Below are 19511 nucleotides of genomic sequence, written 5' to 3' on the forward strand. Positions count from 1 at the left end.
TGAGAGCTTCGTTCGTCTGAGGACATAAAGATATGTATTTAGAATGCAGCTAGGGATTGCTCTGGTTTAGTAAAGTGCTCACAGTGGGTTCTTCTCTTCGATCCATGATCTCACTAGCCACAGATAGTTGGCTACGTTTCCAGTACTGGGTGTAGTTTTCCTCCTGTGGACCATGCCTTATATCTAACCAGACAGCTGTTGATTACTGCTAAGATATGAGTGCCTCTACTGAACCCTTAGGGACATCTTGCCATGCTAGTCATTGTTGAAGATCATATGACTCACAGCTGAATAGGAGTATCTTGTGCTTCTTCCCCTAGCAGCTTACAGGGCACCTTTCAGTGCTAGCTGAATAGGAGTATCTTGTGCTTCTTCCCCTAGCAGCTTACAGGGCACCTTTCAGTGCTATGAAATCTAGTCCTGCAAGAGGTTTTGAGTCAAGGCCAGCTTGCATCCTCTAGGTCCTGTGTGTGAAGTGCATGATGCTTTCAGCAATAAAGACTCACCTTCAACTCCCAAGAGGTAACTAAAGGCAACAGCAAAAGCCGGCATTGTTTGGGGAGTCTCTTAGACTCACTAATCAGCAACTAGATAGGGGATTTCTCATGCCTGGTACTGGAATGATATTTTAGTTACTCTGACTCTTGAAGAGATCATTATCAGACTAAATGAATTAACACCATTTAAGCTCTATATGTGTGCATATACATATATAAACTTATATGTGTGTGTGTATAATATATATGGCTTTTCAAACATCCTCAAAATGATTTTTCTCTTCTCCTGCCTATCCTTCTGAATTGACCTCCCATTCTCCTTTCCAGTTTAAACCCCTCCCCCTTTCTCATTTCTCCCCTCAGAGCACTCATATCCCCCATTACCCTCTCTAACCCCTCCCCCACACATACACACACACTTGCATGACACCATTTTACTCTCCATGTGTCTGGAGTTAGTACAGATTAAAGTTCCATATCTAAAAACTTTGGAGAATTTTCTCAGTACCATTCGTTGATGATGTTATCTTTTCTCCAGTGTAGGTAAAGACTTTTAAATGCAATATAGAATTGTGGCTTCCATTTCTTTATTCCATATGATATCTAAGCAATCCAGAATTTTTAGCCTTCTCTTAAAAATGATCACTGTTTTAGAAATGGTACTTCAAAAAATTCCTCAAATTTGGTCATATAAAATACCTGAAATTGTGTATAATAAAAAGGATGATGTTTGTTAATTAAAAATAAATCCATTTATGGTAAGTAATCTGTCATGCACTGAACCGTGCCTTCTGAACAGTGGTTGCGCATTAACTCAGTCTACCCAGACCTTCACAGAGGCCTCTTTATAAATGCCAGTAGCATGGCTTCTCCCTGCCCATTGAGAACCATGGCTTTCCTCCCTATAGAAGCAGTCATGTACAACACTAACAGCAAAGAAACTGCTTTACTTCCAGGTTCCTGAAAGAAATACATGCAAAAAGAGGCAGAGAGGGTGTGCATTGAAGAACAGCACATGCCCAGAATTTCATTTCCCTCGTCAACAATGAATGTAAATTGAATATTTAAAAAAAGAAACTCAAAGGTTTGAAATTTTCTGATTTCTTTTCCTTTCTATCTAATGCATTGATTATGGACTGCCATTGGTCTATGTGTGTTTCCAGATATCAACTGATTTTTCCCCCTAAATTTGTTTGGTCCCATTTTGTATCTGTCATTCCCTGCTTGCATTCATCATGGCCCTAACAAGTCCTAACAAATAGAAGTGGTGGTTTCCTGAAAATTGCCTCAGATGTTTTTAAAAGATACAGAGATTCTTTAGAGCTTGCAAAAGTTTAAACAGTGGCCATTTCTTTCCCTGGGTAGTGAGTCATAATTAGTCAACAGTTCAGTAGAAATCTTTTTCTCTGTCTCCTAAGTAACCTGAATGTTCTAAGACCTCATTGTTGCCTATAAAGAAATGTCAAATCAGGGCACCAAAAGGCAACATGAACTTAGCATCTTTTTATTTGGATAGAAATCCCCATGGTCTTGAAAACAGTGAACTTAAGAACACCAAGTTTGGTCAGAACAAGAACCAAAGCAATTAAATTGAGCTGGAAAACAACAAGGCAGGGCACAAGCATGAGGTGTCAAAGGGCAGGATGACTTCCAAGAGCTAACAGGACCTTTGAAACCAGGGGTCATGAAGCAACAACATCTCTGTTTCTAACTTGCTGCTGCTACCTCTACTCAACATGGGTTTGGGGAACTGCTGTGGTCAGTGCTGACCTGCAGCTGGTGTGAGGCTTTTACTACTGAAACTCAGCACCTCACCGTGCTTTCTTACTGCAGTCTCTGTGAGGAGATCGATTCTGTTCACTCAGTACACAAAGTTGTGTGCCAGAAGCACATCTGAACCCGAGATGCCTCAAAGCCACTGAATCTGGATGACTAAAATCAAGCTACAAAATAAAATGTTTAGGGACTCTCTCTCTCTCTCTCTCTCTCTCTCTCTCTCTCTCTCTCTCTCATGTGGTATGTGTGTGTGTGTGTGTGTGTGTGTGAGAGAGAGAGAGAGAGAGAGAGAGAGAGAGAGAGAGAGAGAGAGAGAGAGCCTGTGTGTGTGTGTCCACAGAGGCTAGAAGGGTGGTAGGAGGGGAAGAAGCCAAGCCACAAGGTGTTTGCATACCATAGGGTTGAGGTGTCAGGCACACAGCAAGCTCAGAAATCCCAGTGGAGATGTTGGGGGAGATCTCTGAGCTTTGCAAGTCTTTCTCCACCAGCCCAGATTCATTAACATAGCATTCCTCCCTCAACATAATGCAAGTCATCAGGTTCAGAGCTGTCTGGTTTTGGAGAGCAACCCCTGCTAGGGAGTTTATCTGTAGTTGAAGGGACTTGAGACTGTCTGTATTGGAAGCCATTGCCTGGTCAAGCTTGTCCTGGCAGTCTCCAGTAAGCTGGTTGTGTCTGGATGAAGGCAGCTGTCGTGGCTTCAAGAGATCCAGGAAAGATGGTGGGTGCTATTCCTTCCAGCAAAGGAGGGAACATCTCTTGTCTCCATCTGGCCTAGAGCAGCAGCTCTGCCTTTCTTTCCTCATAGAGATAAACAGGTGGTATAGTCACCACAGGAACGCAAAATCCTGGCAGGTGAATGTCTGCCCAGGGGGTTATTTTATTTTCCTTATACCAGAAGAAGAGAGAGGACAATGCACACATTAAGCGTATAACAGTTTGGTTGGCAGCACATCAAGTGGTCTGTTGGTATAAGCCTAGGAAAAAGGCATAGGGTAGTTGTTAGAGTAATCTTAATCCTGGGTCGGTATTCTTGAAGGGGGATTCAGGTGACTTCCACCTGTGCTGCAGTAAGGAAAGCAGAAAGGCATGCAGATGACTTATCTCATCTGCTTGAGGTAGCTGAGAAAGGAAATGGCAGGATACTTAGGTATCTAGAATAGGCAGTAGCAGCTTGCCTGTGAAAAATAAACTGGCTGAAGTAGGTGATCTTATTTTTATTAATTGAATATTAAATAATATTTGTTAATGTAGTTCTTTTGACCTGTGGGATGTAGAGCCAAGGTGATTCTCTGAAGGGTAAAAGAATTTTTAAGTTTACAAAAGTAGATAAACTTTAGATATGTCAGTATTACCACTGTTTGCAATCTATATACAATTTTGGGTTAAAAACATGAATATTCTTTTAGGTATTCCTACTATTAGAGAAGAATAAGCATTTAAACAAAACTTAGACAAAGAAGCACAAAAATTTTAAGTTTGGGGTGGGCTGTATTGTCCTAGCCATGCCATCTCAAATCTTAGCAGTGAACCCCTGCCTGTCATTCTGGAAATTTGGGTCTTACAACTCTATGATGGCTAGCACGTGTAGTCAGCCCCGAGGATTCAACTTGGCAGTGTGCATCTGGCTAGGCCAACAGTCTGGCTGGTCTTGTGGGTCCCTGGGATCCTTTTCATTTAGATGCCAAGACTAGGGGAAGAGCCTGCTCTGCTTCTGCTGTCAGTGGTGCAGGTGCCCACCAGGCAGGAAGGTCCCTCTTACCTACACGTGAACATGTGCATACTGGATGTGCCTTGCCCACTGGCCATGCATCACAATAACCCAGCAGGTGGCAGCAGAAGGGGTGCAACTCTGTCTCTTTGACCCCTGAAAAGTAGAAAGGGAGAGTGAGACAGGCATAAGCACCTGGTAGCATCCCACTGTCCAGGAGGGAGTAGGGCAGGGGTTGGGATTCCTTAGCCAGAGGGTACAGCAACTCTTGTCTCAAGTCCAAAGCCCCAAAGCCATCAGCGTGCTTGGCTAAGCATCTTGCAGTCCAAGATGTAGGGAGAAATCTGTTTAAAATGGTAGTTTGATTTTGTGAGGATCCAGCCCTGGTGTGGTGATCAACTGGAAATGTCCAGGAATCCTAAACAGAGGGGGAAGGCAGAGCTAGTTCAGGGACTGAGGGATGCCCTATCTGCTCTCCCCTGGTTGGAGGAGGCCAGTGGGTTATGAGGCTCTTCTCTATTTTCTTGGTAAGTTCTTAGAAAGTGTAGCTATGTGGGTCAGAGGAAAGAGAAGCAGGGAGCTCTCTCTTCACCTTGGCAGAGGGAGGAGGGCTAGGAGAAGCCATGAGCTGGCTTGGTGATGCCCTTGTGTTGGTAAGGACACCCTGAGGTGCAGAGGCAAGAGGAAACTGGTGGGGGAGGCCACGACCTGTTGTGGTGGTAAGTCCACTTTTGTAATGGAGTCCTGCCGAGTGCAGGAGCAGGGAAAGATGGGAGCCCATGTGACATTTTGAAGATTTTACTAGGGCCTGTATTTTTTTTAATCTGAGGGGGTGTTGGCTGAGCAAGTATCTCTGTAGTAGGACATTAAGTTCTTTGAGTATGTGCCCATTAGTGGTGTACGTGGATAAGGATTTAAATTAGGCCCATATCTGTCACCATCCACAAAAGTCAACATGAACCAGAGATCTCAAAGTAAAACCCTACACACTGAACCTGCCAGAAGAAACATGGCAGTACCCTCCCAGACACACGGACTGAGAAGGGCTTTGTAAAATGACCCCCTTTGCTTAGCAATTGAGGTTAAAAATTGACAAATGAACCTCATAGCTGAAGAGCATGTGTGAGCAAAGAAACAATGGCATAAACAGGAAGCCCATGGAGTGAAAGTCCCTGCCAAACATGCGTCTGATAAAGAATTCATATTCAGGAAATACAAAGAACTCAAGAAACAAAGAATCAAAACCAAACCCAAAACCCCAGGCCACTTAGGGAATAGACTGTGGATCTGAAGTGTCAGGAAAGAAGATATGACAATGACTAAAGAATAGCTTTAAATTTACTTGACATCTGAGAAAACAGGGAGACAGAGATTAAAACTCCTATAGTTTTCAACTCGTGCCAGTCAGAATAGCCAAGATCAACAAAACGAGCACCAACAAATGCTGAGAAGAAAACACAATGCTCATTCACTCTCCGTGGGATTGCACACTGGTGCAGCTACTATGGAAATCACTATGGAGGATTCTTTAAAAATCAGGAATAGATCTATCATCTGGACAGCTGCTGTCTAAGATGAGGTTTCTTGTAGCACAGGCTGGCCTTGAACATTCTATACAGCCAAGAATAACCTTATTCTTCTAAATATCCTGACTCTACTTCCCAACTTCTAGGATCATAGCCCTATACTATCGTATGTGGTTTTATGGTAGTACCCAGATATTAAACCCAGAGGCTCATGCACAGGAGGCAAGCACCTGCCAACTGAACTATATCCCAAGACCAGCAGATAGATCAGACATATTTTAATAGAAAAAATTATTTTGCTGGCTGTACATTGCAGATGGTACCCATGAATATTTACTCAATAAATGCACACTATATCAATTGTGTGTGTATGTGTGTTGTGTGTGTGTGTGTGTGTGTGTGTGTGTGTTTAGCTTGGGTAGGGAACTTTTGCTAAAGGGTAATCAGAATGGCTCTACTGTTGTTTGGCTGATCATGATGTAGGACTGGAACAATTTCTACTTTATTCCTTCGTGACAAAGACTGGAAGTGTCTTTTCTTCTGTCTGATACTTTTTCTGAATTCTCCTCTCCTAAATCCCCAGTCAGTCTTTATCAGTCTAACTTTTCCATGTCTATAGTTATTTCTCCAAATGTTCCTTATAACACAAAAGAGAAATAAAAATCAAAAAGCCTAAAACTGGGCTTTCCTAATGTAGAACATAAACATCCCATGTACTAAGTCTGGAATAAACAATTCCTTTCTTGTGCTGGAGTGCTCTGACCTCCACACATCCAGTAGTAACACCTCTGTGTAGATGGTGGTGTTTATTAAGATATCACATGGAAAACAGATGGTGACAATCTAATCTCCAGTGACTGCTCAGCATGACCCTGTCATCACCAAGTACACAGTTTCATTAATCTTACTTTGGGCACCAACTGTGCAACATCCCATTTCTGGGACATCCGTTTATTCTGTGAACTTCTCAGAGTTTCTCTGAAGAAAAACCACAATCATCTTCACCCGGTAATGAGCGCCTGAGAAAGTCTGAGACTTAGAGGGTCTTCCATTGCGAAAGCTGGCAAAATTATCTTCTCTTCACTACTTCTTCAGACAGATAGCAATTGCACACACAAATAAAACAGGGATCAGTAAAATTATTTACAGAGAAGAAAAAATACTTTTCTCCATGTTTCATGATATATTCATTTCATTTTTCTCTTATTAGAAAAAACTGATTGATGTTTTTAACATACAGAAAGTAAAAATAAATAATTTTGACAGTTCATATTATTGGCTTTACTTGGTCTTTTAAAGATAGTTTTAATTTATTCTTTGAAGTTTTCATATATTTTAACAATGCGACGTCATCATATCCATTTACCACTACCTCCTTCCAGCTCTGCCTGGTGTTTTTCCTTCATCTCCTCTCAACCATATGTCCCTTTTATTGTTATTTTTAAATCTTTTGAGTACAGCCAGGTGGTGGTAGTGTACACATTTAATCACAGTAATTGGGAGGCAGATGCAGGTAGATGTCAGAGTTAGGGGCCAGCCTCATCTACCCACAGAGTTCCAGGACAGCCAGGGTTACACAGAGAAACCCTGTCTCATAAAACAACAACAACAAAACAAACACACAAACACAAACACAAAATCCTGAGTCCAATCAGCATATATGATGTTAGAAAACATGAAAAAATTTGAACAGTGTGCTTTGCACTTCTGTCCCTCACTCCCTGGCCTCTTACAACCCTTGTCTACTCATAGCCTACCCTTCGCAGATTCTTTGATCTTTAATGTCACATGTGACTATAAGTTTGAGTAAATGAATGATAGAAATACTTGGTCAGAATTTCCAAAAACTAAAAGACAAAAGATTTATGTGATATGAAGAATAATGAGATATATGTTTTTTATTTTACTATGTTTAGTTGTTATCTCTTAGAAGCTTGTTCGTCTCTCATGTGTGAATGTGTGTTTAAACAGTTATTGGAAGTTATTTACTTTACATCCTGCTCACTTCCCCCTCCTATCACCCCCCTCCTACAATCCTTATCCCATCCCTCCTACCTTCTCCTCTGAGCAGGAAACCCCTCACCCCTCTCCCCACCCTGGCACATCAAATCTCTGTGGATCTAGGTACGTGCTCTCCCATCGAGGCCAGGCATGGCAGTCCAGTTAGAAGAACATATCCCAAAGACAGACAATGGCTTTTGAGCTAGTCCTGCTTCAGTTGTTCAGGACCCACTTAAAAATGAAGCTGCACATCTGCTACATCTGTGGTTGTGGGAGGCTTAGGTCCAGCCTGTGTATGCTCTTTGGTTGGTGGTTCAGTTTCTAAGAGCCCCAAGGTTCATGTTAGTTGACTCTGTTGTTTTTCCTGTGGAGTTTCTGTTGGCATTTAGACTAGGTTCTGCCCCCACAGTTACCTGGCAACATCCAACTGTGCCTGGCTCACTATAAAAGGGGCAGATTACCCCCTACTCTCTTGATACCCCCCTTGCTCCCATTCCTTGCCTTCTCTCTCCTCATTTCCCTACTCCTCTCTCTCCATGTGCTCATGGCTGACCTCTATGCCTCTACTCTGTCTCACACTACCTTTCTCTGTCTCTACTTCCTCAACTCCCCTCCCCCATGCCTTGAATAAACTCTATTCTATACTATCCCAATCATGTGGCTGGTCCCTTAGGGAGAAGGATGCCTCAGCATGGGCATACAAAGACACCCCCTTCCTCCATATATTACTGCACCTCCACCAAACATATTCTGCCTCTCCTTATCTTTTTATAAAACACAGCAGTTTCTATTCCCTTCAGTGCTGCAATCCTTCCTCCTATTCCTCCATAAGGGTCCCAAAGCTCTATCTACTGTTTGACTGTAGGTGTTTGCATCTGTCTGTCTGAGTCAGCAGCTGGGTGTAGCCTTTCAGAGGATAGCTATTCTAGACTTCTGTCTGTAAGCGTAACAAAGTATCATTAATAGTATCAGGGGTTGTTGGTTGTCCATGGGATGGGTCTCAACTTGGGCTGGTGATTGGTTTGCCATTCCCTCAGTCTTTGCTCCATCCTCTGTCCCTACTTTTCTTTCAGACAGGATAAATTGGGGGTTGAAAGTTTTGTGGGTAGGTTAGTGTCCTTATTGCTCCACTGAGGTTCCTGCCTGCCTACCGGGGGATGGTCTCTTTAGGTTCCATATCCCCAATTCTGTGAGTCACAGCAAAGATCACCCCACCTCCCTTATCCCAGTCACATGCTGGACATGCCAGCTCAGGCTCTAAGATCAACAATTGACAAACAAGACCTCATGAAACTGAAGAGCTTCTATAAGGCAAAGCACACTGTCAATAGGACAAACTGGCAGTCCAAAGTTTGGGGAAGGATCTTCACCAACCCTACATCTGACAGAGGGCTAGTATCCAAAATTTATAAAGAATTCAAGAAGTTAGACACCATCAACCCAATAATCCTACTTTCAAAAATGGGGTACAGAGCTAAACAGAGAATTCTCAACAGAGGAATCTCAAATGGCCAAGAAGCACTTAAAGAAGTGTTCAAAGTCCTTAGTCATCAGGGCAATGCAAATGAAACATCTCTGAGATTCCTGTTATACCCATTAAAATGGCTAATATAGAAAAAACAAGAGATAGCACATGCTGGAAAGGATGTGGAGCAAGCAGAACACTCTTTCATTGCTGGTGGAAGTACAAACTTGTACAAACTTGGCAGTTTCTCTGAAAGGTTGGAATAGTTCTACCTCAAGACCCAGCTATACCACTCCTGGGCATACAATCCAAAATATGCTCCACAATTCCACAATTCCACAAAGACACTCTTGTTCAACTATGTTCATAGCAGCTTTATTCATAATAGCCAGAAACTGGAAACAACCTAGATGTCTGTCAAGTGAAGAATGGATAAAGAAAATGTGATACATCTATACACTGGAATACTATTCAGCTATTAAAAACAAAGACATCATGAGTTTGAAGGCAAATGGATGGAACTTGAGAATATCATGCTGAATGAGGTAACCCAGACCCAAAAGGACATGTACTCATTCATAAGTTGATATTAGCCATAAATTATAGTATACCCATGATATATACTTCATGGACCCAAAGAAGCTAAACAAGAAGGAAGGCACAAGTGAGGATGCTTGAATCTTACTAAGAAGGGGAAACAAAATAATCATAAGAGGCAGACTAAGGGAAGGAACTGATTGGGAGAGGGGATGGGCCTGGGAATGGAGAGAGCTAAGATCAGATTTTGGGAAGGACAAGAGAAATGGCCAGATGGCTACGAGAATCAATGGAAATCTGCAACTGACTGGAGTCTGGACGTAGAGGACTTATTCTTTTCTAATGAGGGAAAGGGAGTAAATTTAGATGGGAAGGGAGGTTTGGCAGAACTGATAGGAGTACATGGAGAGAAAACTGTAATCAAGATATAGTATATGAAAAAAGAATCTATTTTCAGTAAAATTAAAAAGTAAGTTAAAATATGTAAATTTTCTTCCAAAAACATTAATTTTTTAAAAATTGTGTCCTCCAGAGTCTCTCTGACCTGCTCCACCAGCTGAGAAGCAAGTTCGTCAGCACATGGGGTGGGGCTCACTCCACACAGAAAGGGCCACAGCCTTGATGCTCTCCAGCACTGTCATCATAGGATCTGGCTCTGTTAGGAAACCAGTGACACAGCCACAGAGCAAGTCCATATATTACCTTAGTTGGCCATTGACTCCCTAACTTTTATTTAAATAGCATTAAATGTATTCTCTCCAAATTCTGGCAAGATTAGAATGCTGATTCATTCTCTCTCTCTCTCTCTCTCTCTCTCTCTCTCTCTCTCTCTCTCTCTCTCTCTCTCTCTCTCCCTCCCTCCCTCCCTCCCTTCCCCACCCAGACTCTCGACCTCTTGTGCACAGCAGCTGTCCTCAGAGGCAAAAGGACAAGAGAGTTGAACTTGAGCTCAGTCCTTTCCTACCAAGTGCACTCGAATCACTTGTCAAAGCACAAGTCAGTTAGCTGGTTTTGTGTTCATTCTGCTATTACTTATTATCCCCAAAACATTTATCAAACACTTCTCTCCACTGTCTACTCTCTAGAATCTGAAGCAAGCCTGTCTTGCCAGGCACACACTCATTCCATCCTTTAAATGACTATTGCTGATGAATATATAATCTCTGTCTTTGGCTCCCCAGATTTTAGACAAGAGAAAGGACACAGTCCAAGTGGTCTTGCTCTCTTTCCTTCTATGCTACAGATCTTGCCCTACATCACAACCCTTCTTCCAAATGTCTTAGAAATCTTAAATCTCAACAGAACATGCTGCTATTCACAGAGAAGGAAGTTGTGCTCAAAATTCTGACTCCTATGAATGCACCATGGGAACGACTCTAGTCACATCCTGTCGCATTGGAATCCCACACAGAGCAAGGTTAGCATCAGATTCTAATGATGTCACGAGAGTCTCAATTATTCCACAATAGCTGTTCTGACCCCAGCAGTACAGATAACAGTGACACACCATAGAAACCTTTATCCCCAAAATCTCCCAGAGACAGATGGTAGGGGTGGTGATATCTTTGTATGTGAAGAGATCTGCCACTCTGCTTCCTGGGTAGGCTGAAATCTTACATTATTCTCAGGAAGGGCATACGAATTCACCTAGTCTAATCTAAATGTTTGGGTACAGTTTATTTTTATTTTGTTATTCAACTGCCTTTATCCTATAGACAGTTTTGAAATGTAAGCAAGCAAACAAACAAACCCAAAGTATGTACAATTGCCTCTGAATATCTGTGAACTGAAACACCATCTTTGAATACAATATATTAGGGGAAGTTTTTCAATCATACTGAACATGCACAGATTCGTTTAGTTAGCCCCTAAATAATATAACATAACCACCATTTACATATCATTTACCAGTATCAAGTATTATAAATGATGGTGAAAAAATTTAACGTACATAGAGAAAAAAGAGCAAAGTTATGGGCAAGTCCCACATCTCCTCTCCAAAGCATGAGTCAGCTTCATGGACATTGGTCTCCATGGGTCCTTCTGGAATGGACATTAGGTAAAAGGATCATTACATGTAAATAAAATGTTTCTTTAAATAGTAATATATACAATTATACTCATTATATCCAAACAGCTACTATTAACTATGCGTCAAGCTACCTAACTGCTCTGTCTTAATCCATTCATCATCAAATGAGCCTTAGATTGGCCTTATTTGATAGTACTTTTGTAAAGATTAAATAAGTTGGTATGCCTGTTTTTATACAGTACTCAAAATATATAAGTTATTATTCTACAATTATTATATATGATTATAATACATAATTATATAATAAGGTAATTATTATAAACAATTATATAATAAGGTATCTTACTATGTATAATATGAGCTATAGCCAATTAGTCTCTTCACTATGGAAATGAGATTCTTGAAGTCCAGAAGAAAAACTGCCTTGACAACTTGGCAGTGATTCTGGCAAAGGCAGGACAGTCCCCAGTATGACAGTTCCTCCTTCCAACAGGCCACAGTGGCAAACGCTGAGATGCAGGTTGCTACTAGGTATGAGGTCCTATACTAAGAAGTTTCCATCATCAGCTATCATGGTCCTGTAAAGTAACCTTAAAAGGCAACTGATGTTCCAGTTCTAATCTTATCCAGGAGAAAACTAGGACACACACAACTTCCAAGATACAGAACTCACCCACAATTTCACATCTAGCAAGCTGCAAAACTATGTTTTAACTCAGCTATTTCTTGCTCCAAACATTGGTCAATGCCCTACCATAAGAAAATTTCTTCATACTAATCATAGCATGCTAGTAAATCTCTGAACTAATTAAATTAGGCATGTAAAGTCATAGAAAGCAAATATTTTCCTACAGATTTGATTCATCAAGAAGGGACTTATGAGGCTGAAGAGATGGTTCAGCCGATCAAGGCTAGGCTCACAACCAAAAATATAAGAAGGAACTTGAGAATCATGAAGAATTGAGTACCCTCACTTTCAGAGATGTGGCCCAAATCCTTCAAGTGTATCTGTGTCTACCATCTGTCTTACAGCTTTTCTGGTCCACAGCAGTGTGACACAATCATGTCTGGGCTCATGTCTCACTCAGCATACCTATTTTCTTTCTGAAATCCCCAGCTGCCTTTCTGTATGCTTGTGAAAAGTTCTTCAGTAGCACGAGTGCAATAGTAAGACCTCCAGTTCTTTCTGACTTGTTGGTGAGAGATTAAGGTGTTTGTCAGACCTGAGTGTTGGGGCCTTGGCTGAGCTCCTGACATATACATGCATCAGTATAGAAAAGAATCTACATGGCAAAAAAAATGTTGAGTAAATTTGTTTATGAACCCAGACAAATCATGTTTCCTCTTTTGAATAGGAAAGACTGCTCAGCAGTCTTTTGTGTTGAAATGTGATATAATTCCACCCTTCCCGTTCTTCCCTGCCTTTAGACATTGCTCACTGGTATTTCACAGTGAGTCAGGCCTGCCACAATCACAGTCTTGTCTTGCTTCACTGTAACCACCTGCTTTCCCATCAGCCCAACTGATGAAAACTTTGTGCCAAGCTGAAATATGTGTTTTACTTATTTTTGTGTTCAGACAGAAGCCTTTGAATGAACGTTGGAAAGCTACAGTCACACATCTCACTCATAAAACACAAAATGGAAGTCTCAGTAGTCAAAGGGAAAGCTGGCCACTTCAAGATAGATCTCCAAGTGTTTATTTCACAGACTGGTTACGGAGACGTACAGGCCATTTTATCTTTACATACAACAGATGCCTACCATCTTTAGTTGTATATCTTTTTTTGCCAAAAGTCAGCTGCTGACGGGAGATATAAATGTTCTGTAGAGAATTTTGAACAACATGGTGGTTAATCTTAGGTCAACTTGTCTAGATGAGAGGATGCCCAAATAGAAAGGAAACACTATTTCTAAATATGTCTGTAACATTTCCAGAAGACATTAGACTGAATAAAGATCTACCTTACCATGTGAATAGGCATCAGTGAATCTATCAAAGGTCCTACAAAATGACAAATGTTAAAGAAGAGACAGTCTCTCCCCATTCTGGGACATGCACCTACCTCTTTCATTCTTGTTTATCAGAGATCTCAGTTCTTAAGGTTCAGATTTCAACCAGGGTTTAGACTGTGTCCTACTTAATTCTTGGAACTATAGTTTGTGTTGGAATGAGACCATCAGCCTTCCCTGTGACTCTGACTAGCATAGAGGGAATAGTAGAACTTCTGAATACTCCCATTTATATGCACCAACCTTGTACAATACATCTTTTCTATAAATTAAGTATGGCTCCTACAAGTTCTATTGCTCTGAAGAACTCAGACAAATATGGGAGATTTATAATAACACCAAGGTTGAAAACAGAATGACAAAAGATTTGTTAAAATAAAGCAGCCTACACACCAATCCGTGTAGTGATGCATATCATCAACTTCAGAATGGACCAGTGTAAAACAGGATCTCACGATCACACTGAGTTCCATGTCAGTGCTGACTTACCAGTAATAGAAAATTGCTTTCACACCAGCTCGTTATGGTAAGGCTCAAGTGGGGAGATTGTTACCTAAGCCCTTCAAATAATTGTGTGCTCTTAAGAAAACCATTTAACCTCTCCAGGTACTCATTCCCTCATTTGCAAGGTGAGAAAATTATAAAGGCAGTCTCCATTTTCTCCTATTACTAAATTATGTTTACTATCTATAAGCATCACAGGGATTAGCCATTTGGAGAAAATAAGCTGAGACTGGTTACAGCCATGCAGCATTTCCCTGGGAAATCCAGCAGGAAGAAAGCCATGACTTGCAATATTTGCCCGTTCCCATGGTGCAAATATTTCCACCACCGCCATATTCAATTTGATGTTATTAAATACAAAGTTCTAAAGAGAGGTGCATATTTGGCTCTTGAGAACTGGTGGGAATGGGTTACAGCACACTTCTGACTCTATTTTCTAGATCTAAGGTTGGTTTTCAAACGACTTGGAAAGCATCCTTTATTGCTTTAAAACGATGCCTTAATATCAAACCAAACCAAAGCTTTACGAAGGAACATTTTCCTATTTGGATGAAAAGATACACAGTACCCATTTGTTTTGGCCTTGGGGAAATAAAAGTGCAAGCTAATATTCTAAATGAATCACACAAAACACATCTCCATTTCACTTGCCACTAAAGTAGGTTGCAAGTTTGCAAATTCTTATTCAACACAGGACCTCCAGTGAGTACTTTCACTCAGATGGGCTGAAAATATTTCTTGTAACATCATGATAGATTTACACAAAATAAAGTCAAGGACATAAAAAGTTTCAGATGAATAATTCAATTGAATGCATGCAGAAATCTGCAGAAGACAAATATTCCTTTCCTGAAGGCATCGTCAAAAATATCTTCTGTACCAAAAGATCTTCAACAGACCTTTGCCATTTATAGTCCAAGTTATATTTAGAGTATAGAGAAGCTTTGAAGAGAGATTGGCTTTAGATCCTGGGTGCCCAGCAGTGAGCACACCCTTCATACAAAGGCTCATGTATTAGTAGTAACTCCCCAGTTAGTTCTACAGACGCAGAAGGTAGAAACAAAGGTATCAAGGACAAAGGAAAAGCTGTTACAATACTGTGCTTTCAAGCTGGCTAATGCTGCTGGCCACTAGAATTCCAAACCCCTGTGTGTTTGTTTCTTTTGCTTCACTAGTTCAGGGACATGAGATAAATAAGAGAGGAGAGTTTTATTCAGGCTATCAGTTCATAATGAAATTTTAGTTCACCATGACATAGAAGACTTGTTGGTGGGAACATGATACACTGGTTTCACATGTACCAGAACAGAAAGGAGAACGTGACCTTATTTTGAGGTAAGTATCACCTTCAGATGCCTTACTCCTAGTAACCCATCACTACCAGCCAGCGTCCATCTTTTAAAGCACCACCAACTGGAGATGGGTTGCTCAAAGCATGAGTTCTCTGAGTCAAGCCATAATCCTTAGTCTATAAAATGTGCTTAAGACATTTTTCTGCCTTGGGGCTAAAAATAAAGAATATTTAACGTCTGTCTTTTCTATTACTTTAGTTAAGAGTGAGTCTGCTTGCTTGTTTCATGTTTGATTTACTACGTTATTGAAATAATTTGCGCGTAAATATTCTACGTACACTTAAAGATATCATTTGAGACCCATGCCCTTAAACTATCACCATCATAAGACCCCAAAACATGACCCTTGTCCCCTAAATTACCTCATACCACCATTTCTCTTCACCTTTTCCTTACCTGACTGGGCAACCACTAACCAGACTTCAGCGTTAAGATTAATGTTCTTGTGTATACCCGTTGGTTCTTTATATAAAATATATATAATCTGGAGGGAAAATGCTCATGAAAACATGTCATTTTCTCTTGGCAAATGAGTGTGCCCAGCAAGTAGCTCAGCCTCTCTGTGGATGCAGACAAGTCCATATGAGTTGTTTATAGTGTAATCCAACCTTCTTCACTAACTGGTCCAAGCTTATTGTTACCAGAACAACAGAAACCCATCTTATCCATGTGATTCATGCTGTCAAAACTATTTGAAGGGCAGCCTGTCATGCTATTGAAGGATCATTGTATGATTTATTTTACATAAACACTGAGGCCGTTTCATACAATATCTCAATAATAAAATAAAAGTCAGAAACTTCTTAAACTTCCTTTAGAGGACTTATTATTTTTTTTAGTAAAAAATAAATATCCAACGGTAAGAAACATATTCTCTGAGATTTGAGAAGAAAATTTATATAAAACAATTATTTGAAGATTTTTATGAATAGTTCTTTCTAAGGTGAGTTATTATACAGCCTAGTTGTTGGCATAATGTTAATGTTCAATATTAATGAATAAAATTAAAATGTATGAGCCAAAATTATTCTCTCTAGGACCTAAAACTTCAGTTAAGGATGAACTAATAGTCTCAATGAAAGGCTTTTGCAGCTACCCGAGTAAAATGCAGTTAGGTCTTGATTCTTTCTGTGCTTTAGCTGATTGAGCAACTAGGAATGATTTCTGAGGCTAATGTCACATCTACCACAAATATTTATGAAACCCTCTTGCTCGCCACAGTTATGCCTAATGTACATAGTTGACATAGTCAAGGCTCTGAACTAAGTACCTTGCCTCCACAAGTCTCCCTTTCCCAAACGAAGTCCTAGTTCTGAGTATTTTAGAAAGCAAATGTCTAAACCAGAAAGTAAAAGTGAGAGTTTTTGAGCATACAAGGGAAAGAAGACAGAAAAGAATAGAAAGAAAAGTCATTAATTTAGCCTGGAGATGCCATGTTAGCATCTTGTTTAGCTTCTAATTAATGGAGCAAGGATTTCAATATCAATTTTCTTACAAGTAAGCACACTTTGGAAAACATTAAAAATAAAGAGTTTGTAAAAATGTTTGTACAATGTACTGTCAAAGGAACTTTGACTTTTCACAATAAAAGAAAATTTGTTGTCAGTATTGTTTTTGGGTTTTGTTTTTTTTTGTTTTTGTTTGTTTGTTTGTTTTTTGTCTTCTTTGTTATTTTTCAGGACAAGGTTTCTCTGGATAATTCTAGCTACCCTAAAACTCACTCTGTAGACCAGACTGACCTTGAACCCCGAGATCTACTTGCTTCTGTCTCCCGAGTCCGGGGATTAAAGGCTTGTGCCACCACAGCCTGGCAATATATGAGAGAATTCTTTTTAATCACTTTAGGTTACCATTATGCAGTTTATAAACTACTTCCTTTGCAATGTGGCTTGCTTGGTGGGACGACAGTATAGAGTAAGCACTGGAGACAGCAGGATTGTCAATCATGTGAGCCTAGTCTCCTGAATGGAAGGAAATGAACAGCATCCTGTCAAGTGGAATGCCCGAGAGAAAGGTGACGACCTGGTAGCCCTTTGCTATTCTATTAAGAGCCAGCTTCCATAGGAATCCCCCAGTAGCGTCTCCCCATCCATAAGGGAAAAGGCCCCATGAGCTCCGCATCCTCAACCAATCAAATCTGTCCTATGCTAATCACTGATACTTCCTCCAGGCCCTAACCCTGAGCTCTGTTGCCAACAGAGCCCATTCTTGCTGTGCTTTTCTACTTTGCTGGGGAGTGTCCATGTAGCTGTACCTAAAGCTTAGCTGCAATACTTGTCATCTGGAAACATCTTCCCAAAGGTTTACTATGCTCCAATGCGTAAGAATAAATCATGAGGTCAGACCTTGGAGGTTTTGACCCAGTACTTGGAAAGGTGGTCCTGAGTCATTTCATTCTTCACCTATTCTCCCCACCCACAGTTATGCTTGCAATGTACCAGACAAGATTCTAACAGGATAAACAGGGCGATGAAATTAATTAGAACCATCATAGTTCTAATTAATCTATCACTCTACAACATATGAACGGTAGAGTGATAAAAATTTAGGCTTAAAGGAAGCACATCCAGACTAGAATCCTAGCTCTGCCTCCTTCCTCTGTGACAACACCAGACCGGTTAGCTTCCACAAGTCTCCATTCTCACGCATGGATAACACCCTCCTTCCAGGCTGCTAGTATAGTCTGTGAAGTGACTAGGGCTTGGGCACAGGATGTCAGTGTGTACAGCAGTTGGGGTTGTTAATCTTTGTTGTTGTTTGTCCCTGTGTACTTATCCTGAGCAGTATTGAAATCCACCTGAAGGAGAAAACTCAATTTAGAAGATTAAAAAGTATTTCTAAATTAAAATTCTGATGGGAATTTTTTATCAAGGTTAATATATGAGAAGTGTACGCAGGTGTACAGAGCGGGGCTTGCCTCTTTCGATGCTCAGCTCTGGCATCCTGACAGCTGAACCCGCTCCTCCCACACAGCGCCGCCCCTTATCACTGCCTGAATGTTCTTGATACTTGCTGACATCCATCCATATGTCAGCCTTCATCATCCACTCCCCACTCACTGCTGGTATTGAATACTTTTCTTTATTCATAGGCTTTCAAAATTCATGAAAACCTTCAAATCACTGTCAGAGGAATCAGGGAAACCTTTCTCTTTCTGTTTCTAGAAAATGAGGTTGAGTTTTTTTTTAATTTATTTAATTAAATCATCCTAAGAGTTTGTATTTTCAATATACATTTACAGGAAGAAACTAATTTATTTTGTCAAGTGTCTTTATGAGGTAGATAAATATTATATTTCTGTTATCCAAAACACTAAGAAAATAGATATAACAATGCACATTATCTGTATAAAATTCCTTTCCCTTTTCCCCTTGTCATTCTACCACAAGCTAGCCTTTAGGTATTTTGGGACCTACAATTCACAAACTTGTGTGGTTTCATCTGGACAAACTCTGTTTTAAACTGACATAGTAAATTCTTAAAATCAAATTTACATATACTAGAGCAAAATGCATTATGTTGTTTCCTAAGTACATCTGGAGTCATGTAGTCCATGAATGTTTCTGAATAATATCCCTTAACACCCTTATTCTTATTGTTTCAATGGTATCACTCAAATAATACTAATAATAGCAAAAAATAGTAATAATTATTTCTGTCATATTTCTCTTTTCAACTGGCTATGTATTGTGGGCACAGAACATACTGATTCAATAATGGTAATATAATGAGCCCTATCTAAAAACACAGAGTGAGGGAAGAAGGAGGTAAGGGTAAAGATGGAGAGGAGGAGAGGAGGGGGAGGAGAACAAAAGGGTGGGAGGGAGAAAAGAAATTAGCATTAGTAGCACAGCTCAGGCCACACGTAAGAGTGTCGGCCTAGCATTCACAAGGACCTTGTTGAATTGCTGGCTCAATGAAACCAGGTATATTGATGCATAGTATAGCTTTGCCTTTGTGAAATAGAGGCAGGAGGACCAGAAGTCCATGGTCATCCTGGACTGTATAGCATGTATGAGGCCTGTGGTAAATGAGAGACTCTGCTGGAAAGTAAAAGATGAATTGAAGCGAAAATGCAGGTTACGTTACTTGTTCGTC

Source organism: Mus caroli, chromosome 3 (genome assembly GCF_900094665.2).
Source record: "Mus caroli chromosome 3, CAROLI_EIJ_v1.1, whole genome shotgun sequence".
NCBI classification, from domain to species: Eukaryota; Metazoa; Chordata; class Mammalia; order Rodentia; family Muridae; genus Mus; species Mus caroli.